Source organism: Suricata suricatta, chromosome 2, assembly GCF_006229205.1.
Source record: "Suricata suricatta isolate VVHF042 chromosome 2, meerkat_22Aug2017_6uvM2_HiC, whole genome shotgun sequence".
In the NCBI taxonomy this organism is placed as follows: Eukaryota; Metazoa; Chordata; class Mammalia; order Carnivora; family Herpestidae; genus Suricata; species Suricata suricatta.
Window position 1 is genome coordinate 76,209,306 of NC_043701.1, and position 10,382 is coordinate 76,219,687.

Below are 10,382 nucleotides of genomic sequence, written 5' to 3' on the forward strand. Positions count from 1 at the left end.
GAAAGAAGCTGCCTATAGAGAAATCTCTTCCACTTCTTTTTAAATTATAGTAAGTCACCACCAAATTATTTTTCTTCAAATTATCAAAGAAGTTTACTCAGCACATTTTTTAAACAAACTCACTCTATGTTGTTCAAATAATGTGTGGCTGTTCCATTAGCCAAATCCCTCTTTTCCCATTTTCCCCACTAATACAGGTCTTTATGTGAACATCAAAGAAATACGGTTAATGAATAAACACTCAAAATTATGGCACAGGGAAGAGCCTAGATGGCATCATCTGGCCTTAGCACAACCTTATCTGTTGCTAGGCAACCGAAGGTAATAAAAGGCGGTCTGAAGCAAGCCAGGAAAAGAAAACCAGCCTTTGCCCATCTCTACTATCAGCCCTACTGCCACAATCAAGTTTGCAGGAGGCCCCAAATCAAAATGCAGCACGAGGGTAAAGTTGCTTTGACCCTGTGATGTGAAACCTACGTTTCTACACCAATAAAAGGTTTGGCTGACAAGAACTTGAAGGAAGAACCGTATCTTGTTTTCAATATATTTAATATCCCTTTGAATTTGAGAATCACTTCTAACATCCTAAGACAGCCATTCAAATGTTCAGTCAGTAAGTGCCTGAAAGCTTGAGATACATTCTAGAAGTGTCTTGTGGGGGAGGGTTGTTTCAGTTGTTAGTACCTTTGTTTTGTTTGCTGTCTTTTGTTAATGTAATTTATGATCTAAGAATTTAAAATCTCGGGGTGCCTGGGTGGCTCAGTCGGTTGAGCATCCGACTTCAGCTCAGGTCATGATCTGGAGGTTCGTGGGTTCGAGCCCCGCATCAGGTTCTGTGCTGACAGCTCAGAGCCTGGAGCCTGCTTCAGATTCTGTGTCTCCCTCTCTCTCTGACTCTCCCCTGCTCATGCTGTCTCTCTCTGTCTCTCAAAAAAAAAAAAAAAAAAAAAAAAAAAACATTAAAAAAGAGAATTTAAAATCTCTTCAGAAAAAGAATACAACAAACAAACAGTACTGCGCCACGACTCCAATTAAGGACCATAGAGTGCACAGAACATAAATTTATTTATAAAATATTTATTTTGAGGGAGACAGAGTGAGAGAGGGAATGAACAGGGGGAGGGACAGAGAGAAAGAGAGAGAGAAAATCCTAAGCAGACTCCACACCTGCCAGCACAGAGCCTCACAAGGGGCTCAACCTCATGAACCAGGGAACTGTGACCCAAATTGAAATCAAGAGTTGGGTGCTCAATCAATGGAGTCACCCAGACTCCAGCCAAATTTAGTTCTATCTTCAGAGACTGTGTGTTCTGCATTTGTAGGACAAAGCCTCATGGAATAAGTAGGGTTTTGACTGAGTCTCAAGTAAGGGATTACAGTGGAAGGAACCAACATGTACAAGGAAGTAGGGATCAAGAGAGCATGATATGTTCAGGATAAAGTGAAGAGATACTTGCCTAAAGAGGAAAGTTCAGTATTATTTTATTTTTAATAGCTTGCACTCATTCAAAGTCTATTCTTGCTGAAACAAAACAAAAACCACCAAAACCCCCAAAAAACCAAAACCACTTTTTACACCTGATCTCATAAATCATGATGGCAACCCTCCAACAATAATTCCATAATTATACCCTTTTTTCTTGCAAATTCTCACTCTTCCAATTCATTTCTTTTGCCTACAAACATACTCAGTTTACTTAATCTAAAAATCTTCTTGAAGACATTATAACCCCCCAAAGTAGGTACTATTATATCAACCTTATAAATAAGGATAGATAGGTAAACAGATGGGTGGACAGAGAGACACAAAAAAGATCAGAAAGAAGGAGAGAAAGAAAAAGAAAGAAAAGATAGAACAAAGAGAGAAAGAAAAAACACCAAGCTTAAGACATTATTTAAAAATTTGCCTAAATTCACACAACCAAAACCTAGGTTGGTCTGATTTCAAATTTCAAGTTTCTAACTACATTTTACATCACTCCCAGACAGGAGGGCAATATCTGGTTGGTGAAAATTAACATAGATTATCAAAATTCAAATCTGATTTGATAATTCTCTTCAATATAGATACTTTAAAAATAGTCTTATGTAGGAGAGTGAGAGAAATTAATATTAAAACCTTCCAAAGAACATTTCTCAAGCTAACCCTGTTGCCAATGTTAGTGTTGTAACCTTTAGGGTCTCAGGTGTGACAAGTAAGCTTCATGAACCATTTAGTCCAGATGTTTATGCCTTCTATAAAATATATCCATAGGCATTAAGAATGGATTGTTAAATGTAAAAATATAAAACTATGGAATGTCTGAGTAACAGAAGAATGACTTTAACCTATGATATTATGAATAAACGTGTTAATTGAAACTGCCTTAATGACATTATTCCCTTATGGAGCTTGTCATTAAAGGGTAGCTTTTAGAGAAGCCTTAACTGATTACCCAAATACTTCTAAAGTCATTTAATTAACATGAACTTGGAAATCTGGGGTTTTGTTTGTTTGACAGCCAAAGGATCAGTTCAATACAAGTAAATGGTGTTGGGCTTCCCTTGTGGGCAGATGAAGAGTATTGGTAAAAATAGTCTCCTGAAACACGTAGAATGGAGGAATGCAGTCCCTATTTGTTGGTTTATTCTAATCAATTGGTATTTCATTAGAGGTTATATTGAAATTCAATTGGCAGAAAATTTCAAGCCCTCTGGTTTACCCCCTCAGAGCCATTTCTAGTCATCTAGGGCTCCTCTTGGTAAAAATAGGAGTCTTGCTAACCTTAGTTTTACTCCCTTTCTACTTATATTCTACTACCTGGTTTCCTCCCCATTCACTTCCTACAGAATTGCTAATGGAAAAGCCTGCACGTTACACCCATTGGCACTTCAGTGTGCTCAAGCAGAGTCTTACCACTAAGAACCACCAGGTTTTATGCCAGGAAACTAACTTTTCATCAGTGAGAGGCCATTCAGCATCTCTGGAAGAGTTTGTGAAGATTTTTCATCTTCATCAAAGGGATAATAGGTTAAAAATAACTGAGCAACATTTCTACCAATACTGAACATTTATCTGTCCATCTTGGTTAATTTGGCAATTATTATTCCTTTGCTTGGAATTTCTTTTTCCATTTTCTTATGGTCAATGTCCATACATCCTCTTTTTAAATTGTTTTTTAAGTTTTTATTTATGGGGGGATGAGTGGGGGGAAGGGCAGAAAGAGAGGGGGACAGAGGGTCTGAAGTGGGCTCTGTGCTGACACAGCACATCCTTTAAAAGCGAGCTCGAATGCATCTTCTCTGAGAGGCCTCCTATGAACATTGCACTGGGTTTACGTGACTGTTTTCCACTTAGATTGTCACATCCTTCAAAAAGGAGATTCTTGTCACACAGAAGATGCTCAGATAATGTGAGGTGAGCTGAAAGAACTGGACTTTCAATCTTATGAAGATGCTTGAGAAAGAAAAATGTGTTTCCTTCCAGTGTGACACGTCCTTTTTGCATCACACTTGGCTGTCTTGCAAAGCCTTGTTCTTCAGTCTACACTTGTATTACCTTCTTTTTCTCCCAAAGAGGAAGAAGCCTGTCCTATTTCCAAGAATAATTTCTATGTTACCTGTGAACTCATCCCATAATTATGCTTTTTGCTTGCAAAGCCTCACTCTTCTCCTGATCCATTTATTATACCTACAAATATATTCAATTTAGTCTAAAAATCTTCTTGAGAGATTTTGTTATCACCTTGAATTGTATTTCTTATTCTCTTTTCTCTCTCAGATTTTCCCAAATCTTCTAGTAAGTAAACAATCAAAATCATTTGTAAATAAAAAAAAGAGGATATAAGTTTGAGGGTTTTGATTTTTTGTTTAGTTCAGTGTATTGTATCAAGTTAATTTTATGTAGAAGAAACACATCAGATATGATTTAATTTTTTGAGGGGTCAGTAAAGAAGGATAGTAGGAAGGGAGGGAAGAAAGGACAGAGATTCAAATTTCCTGCATGTAAACAATGTGGAGATAGCTGAGCCACTAGGAAATGCTTATCGCTACAGGGGGAAGTTACCAAACAATGAAATATTTGTGGCATCAAGCAAAGTCAAGCTGAAATAAAATTCATGTTGAAAAAGTACTATGTTTATGTTTTGTGTTTTAACTATTTTATTGTAAAGATATTATTTACAGTAAGTGACCCCATTAAACCTCATTAGAGTAGATGATTACAGTGATAGCCCCAAACTTATTCATGACTGCCTGTGTCGTCACTTTTGGTTGATGCCTCATCACACTGACTAAAGTGTTTGATCATAGGACTTGTTTTGGCCAAAAGGATAGAGTATAATATAATGGAATATAACATGAAGCAAGTCAAGATTTGTAAAATGGTGTGTGTGTTCTTGTGGCCATTCATATGTCTCCCTTTAATCAAGTCTGGATTAACTTCATGAACTTGGCCATTGAATGGAGGCTCTCTTAGGTCAACATCTCACAGATGCTGTAGCTGCATAAGGAAGCCCAGCTAATACCACACCTGGTCAGATAAGTCCGGCTCTAATTACTAACTGATAATTGAGTAATTTAGTCTGGTATTTTTATCTCCTGATAATTGTCATTTTTGAATAATCACAGAATGCTTTCAGAGATAAATTGTACTAATGCACTTGCCATGAATATAAAATTTAACAGTAATATGTGAACTGCAAATACATAAGCAAAGTGATGCAGGGCTACGTCCGTTCAGTACTACGTAAGTCCTTGCAATGTATTGATTTTATGCTGGAAGTTCTTCAGTGAGGTTGAACCTCTGAATAAGATCAATTCTTACAAATAAAATATCTCTATTATTATGCTTTTTGGTAAATGTTTCTTACTTAAAAATACAGATACATATTTAATTTACTGTAGTCTCTTATGTGAATATTTGACATATAGAAATATACCACTGATAATTTAACTCACCATAGTTTTCAGTCTTGGATTTTAAATGCAAACTACATTTAAAGGATTACTATTCTTGATAGTTGAGGCTATCCTTGTGGTAAGAATAAACTAATAACTAACAGAAATTGCAATTTCTTAATCCAGATAACCTTTGGATATGCATGAAATCTATCAAAACCTAGATGGATTTATGTGCTTATCTAACCAGTTTTTATAGCACTTTGTATATCCTCTCTTTCTTAAAGAAAACCTATTTAATATTTGGGTTCCTTAATTTGGTACATTACTGAATATGTTACACAATTATTCATTTAAAAATACAATATTTATCTAAAGCAGAGTTCAAGTCCACAAAACTGTAACTTTCGGTTACAATGATTACATAGCTACATAAATGAGGACATTGATTTCTATTAAATCCAAGGTTCACATACTAGCAAGTTTCACCTAAGTCATTATTAACTATTACTCTTCTGCAACAGAAAAATACTGAGAAAAAACACCATAAATGTAAATATTTACTATATATTCAGTTATTATTATTTTTTGATCAGCAAAATTGTCTTGTAAAAGAAATACAAAAACTTTTGTGAAGCTAAATATTATTTATACATATAGAAGACAGATTTCATCAGATACTCAAGCAATTAAAAAGTAACTCTCTAGGGGCCTGGGTGACTCAGTCCCTTAAGCATCTGACTTTGGCTCAGGTCATGGTCTCACAGTTTGTGTGCTTGAGCCCCAAATAGGGCTCTGTGCTGACAGCTCAGAGCCTGGAACCTGTTTTGGATTCTGTGTCTCCCTCTCTCACTGCCCCTTCCTCCACTCATGCTCATTCCCTCAAAAATAAGTAAACATTAGAAAAGAAGAGGACCATGTGAGATGAAGTTCTGAGAAATGGGTAACTATGAAAATGAGTGTCCAAAGCCAAAACAACAAGAGACAAGAGAAGCGCAATGAATTAGATTCTAGAATATAGTCAAAAACAAAACATAAATATTAGAATTAGGATCTATGTAAGTAAGCAAGAATATCATGGGTGAACAATGAGCCAGATCCAAATTCATATTCCAGAATTGGTTACAAAAGAAGAAAAAGAACAGTCATTTACTGAGTGCCTGCTCGGTCCTGGATACGAGGTTCCTGCTTAGCCTAGATTACCTCAGTTAATCCGCACCACCACTCTGAGGTAGGAATTGTTGTTTCCATTTTCTCAACAAGGAAACCGAGGAACAGATAAATTAGATGATTTGCCTATGTTTCCTTAAATTAACCAGCTCAAAAAGAACAGAAACCCAGGCGTGTGAGAGTTCAAAGCCTGTACTCTAAATCTGGCACAGGCACCAAGAACATGAGAAGACTGATTGCAAAGCTGAATTTCCACCTCAACCCCAGGATTATTTAGTAGGATCCCCAGTCTTACAAATACTGTTTACTAATTGTCCACTCTTAGAAAGGATTACTGCTGCTCCATATCCCTCGTTCTGTTTTATAAGTTACTTATGAAGGGTTGATTTCTCCATCTAATCTACATCCCTAGTAGGTTTGGGTAATCTTATACACCTGTCTACATATCAGACTAAAATTAATAAATCATGAAATAAATGTTTATTGAGTCACCCTTGTGTAAGGGATTTTTATTCTTTTAAGAACATATATTGGGGCACCTGAGGGGCTCAGTTGGTTAAGTGTCTGACTTTGGCTAATGTCATGATCTCATCTTTCGTGGGTTCAAGCCCCATGTCAGGCTTTGTGCTGACAGTTCAGAGCCTGGAGACTGTCTCAGATTCTGTGCCCCCCCCCCGCCCCTCCCCCATTCATGCTTTGTCTCTCAAAACTAAATGAATGGTTTTTTTTTAAAAAAGAAAATATAATATATGACACAATCACTGCCTGGTAGGATGCTAAAAGTATAAGATACATACAAATGGCTTAAATATACATAGTTCCCCAAGAGCAAGTCAAGATAATCCAAACTCCCTACTTTGGCACATAGAAACCAAAAATAAATTTCATTTTCATGATAGCAAGTCTAGTTAATCACCAAGTTTCCTACGTTAGGGTCAGAGCTAAGTCATGACTGAGGATAAATAGTGAGATACGTTTAGTATGTTTAGCACAAAGCTTCAACATAGCAATGGCTCAGTAAGCATTCACTGTTTATTTAGTATCACAATGAGTATCAATATAGCAAAAACTGCAAGGGAAGAAGCATTTGCCATTCAAGGGGAGCTTTCTACCTCTTTGGTGAAAATAAAACATTATGCAGGTTTTTAGATTTCAGGAGAGACCAACAAGAAAAAAGATGAAGTCCTGCATGTATTTATTATAGAACAATGATGAATATAATGCAATGAGAAAACTTTAAAAAAGAAAAGAAAAAGTATCAAAAAGTTACTATGAAAGTTTAGAAGAGAGGAGGTTATTTCAGGATATAAAATAGTATTTCGCTTCATCTTAGTTATACCTATGGCTGTCAAATTCATGGTTAGTTCCTGACTCTATTCCAAGACTGGCTTGTTCATGCAGAAGTAAGAGATATAATGTTGTGAAAAATATCTGGATAGCTCAAGGCCAAAAGTATATTGTTGAACCAAAATACAGATTTAGGAAGAAAATTATGGAGATTACATAATACCCTATCAGGATAAGTGACCTTTTTAAATAGGACAGTCAAAATTCTACACCTCTAAAGGAACTAAAACATGTCATAAAAGTAAGATGTACCCATTTAATTAGTATGGTCTTGAAGTTACATGGACAGCAACATGATTAGTTTCAGACCTCAATGAGAGTTATGTTCAGAACAAGCTAGTACCATACTAACAAGCCAGATTATTTATCCTATTTTGAGAGTTCCAGAATCTTGGTTTGGGCAACAACTTTTAAGAATCGATCTTTTTGTTTTGTTTTTCTTTTTGTTTTTAGAAGGAGGTTGAGTGGGTGAGGGGCAGAAAAAGAGGGAGAGAGAGAATGCAAAGCAGGCTCCAGGCTCTGAGCTGTCAGCAGCGAGCCCGATGCAGGGCTTGAACTCACTAACCATGAGACATGACCTGAGCTGAAGTCAGACACTCAACAAACCTAGCCACCCAGGAGCCCCAAGAATCAGTCTTAGACCAAATGTCTTTCAAGTTATCAACTAAAATTATTTGAATAGCTCTAATGTTGCAGAATATTTTCTTCTTTGTAGAAGAGTACTCTCATTTTTCATTCTAAGAATTAGGCTTCTTCTGACTATTGAGTCAAAATCTTTCTTCTACTAACTTCTACCTTTTGGTTCTAGCTCTAGCTACACATAATAAGCACTCGCTTTTTTTCCTATGATGACTCTTCAAATTCCAGAATAATCAGGCTACCTGTTGCTACCTCTTCATTCTGCCACTTATCCACTGATGTCATTTCCCAGTTCTCTGTTATCCTCATTTCTCCTTTCTGAAAGTACCAGAAACTTAGGTATGAGTAAGCACCAAAGACACATACAAACAGTACCACAGAATATCTCTTAGGTCAGTGAAATACCATGAGGCTTTTATCCCTCTCTCTATTGAGGACAAAAGTTTAAGCATTTTAGTAAAAGAGTGAAGTACATTACTCAGTCAATTGCTTTCTTTCAATTTCTTTCCTTATCTCATCATAAACCAGTGGATTTGTTGTGGACTGAAAGCAATTAAAGACCACATTTTGAGTTGCACTGTTCCAGGTAATATGTTCTATACTTAAGTTGATGAAGTCCTTGATTGTATGACTACCAAAAGTACATACTTTCATTCAATTCTGTCACCCAAATTCACATGGATATCTATTAAGCTTTTTTCATCCAGATGTGTATTATTGAATTTCCTTGAAAAATATAAATTCAGTCATCTTAAAACATTAATATGATTGTAAAATGTCAATTTCTTATTTCAACAATTCTTATCTTTATTTTCTTCCTAATATAATTTTAATTGTTACTAAATGAATATGTTTTCAATGTAGATAATATAAAAGGTGAAAAAATATTTAGTGAATAAAAATAGAGCCTGCTAGAATTCCACTTTTTAAACCTAGTAAACTAGACTTAAAAATAGCCAGAACAAAAGCTAAATTTAAATACAGATCCATAAATTACTACATATGGACTGTAAGCAAATAATTTATTTGTCTAAGCATTCTCATTTTGAGAAAAGATAAAAGCATTTATATAAGTAAATTGTGAAAATTAAGAGAGATGACTTTGTAAATTGCTTAATAAAGGGCAGGCAAAAAGTAAATTCTCAAAAAGTTAAATGTTTTTAACAGCTACAATATTACATTGTTCATAACTTGGTGTTTGTCTCCCTATGTTTAGTACACAATTGAGATTTTACAGTATTTTTATCCTTTTGTTTTCACTTAATGTTATATTATGCAAATATCCCAAACTTCAATTATTTTTAAGAGATCATTCTAATGGCTTCATTGTTGTGAATTACTATTCTCTCCAGAATATTAAATATCTTTACTGTTTTTGTGCCTTCTGCCATTTTGAAAGATGGTCTTTGTAACTTCATCCAAATTACTGATATAAATTGCTGAAAAGGAAGTTCAGCCTCTAGTTCACCAGTACAGATTTTCCTTTAGGTCACTGTTTCTCAAATTTGATCATGTTTCTTTTAAAGAGGAAAGTGTGCTTTTCCTAATAATAAAAAAGCATAATGTGAGTAAGCATTTCAAAATTACGTGGATCACAGTATTTTTTTCTGATAAGGGCATGTAATTTCAGGGCTAAAATTTCCTACCTTTTTTTTTTTTCCACTCAAAGAGCACATCTTTTATTATCCCAGGTAGAGCTCAGTAAACTACAGCCTACATGCCAAACCTAGACCACTTTCTATTTTTGTAAAAGTTGTATTGAAATAAGCCATGCTCATTAGTTTACATATTGTCCATGGTGGTTTCCACATGAAAATGATAGAGTAGTTATGAAAGAGAATGTAGTGACTATAACCCTGAAAATATTTACTCTCTGGCACTTCCCAGAAAAAGTTTGTCAATTCCTGAGAAAAAAGAAATGGAATTAATGGGCAAGTACTAATTTTTTTCTTGCATTTTTACTTTTATAAATTAAAATGTAATTGATACATAGTGTTACATTAGTTTCAGGTGTACAACATAGTGATTCAACACTCTATGTTATGCTCACCACAAGTGTAGCGACCATCTGAAACCATATGAGACTATTACAATATTACTGACTATCTTCCCAATGCTGTACCTTTCATCCTTGTAATTTATTCATTCCATAACTGAAAGTTATTCCATAGCTCCCTTTTACCCATTTGGGCAAGTAATTTTATTGCAAAGTGAAAACCCAAACTATCATCATGCCCTAAGGTTTAAATTTAAAAAATTATTGTTTAAATTGTGTCACATTGATGGGGCTTCTGGGTGGCCCAGTTGGTTAGGCGACCTACTTCTGCTCAGGTCATGATCTCATGTTT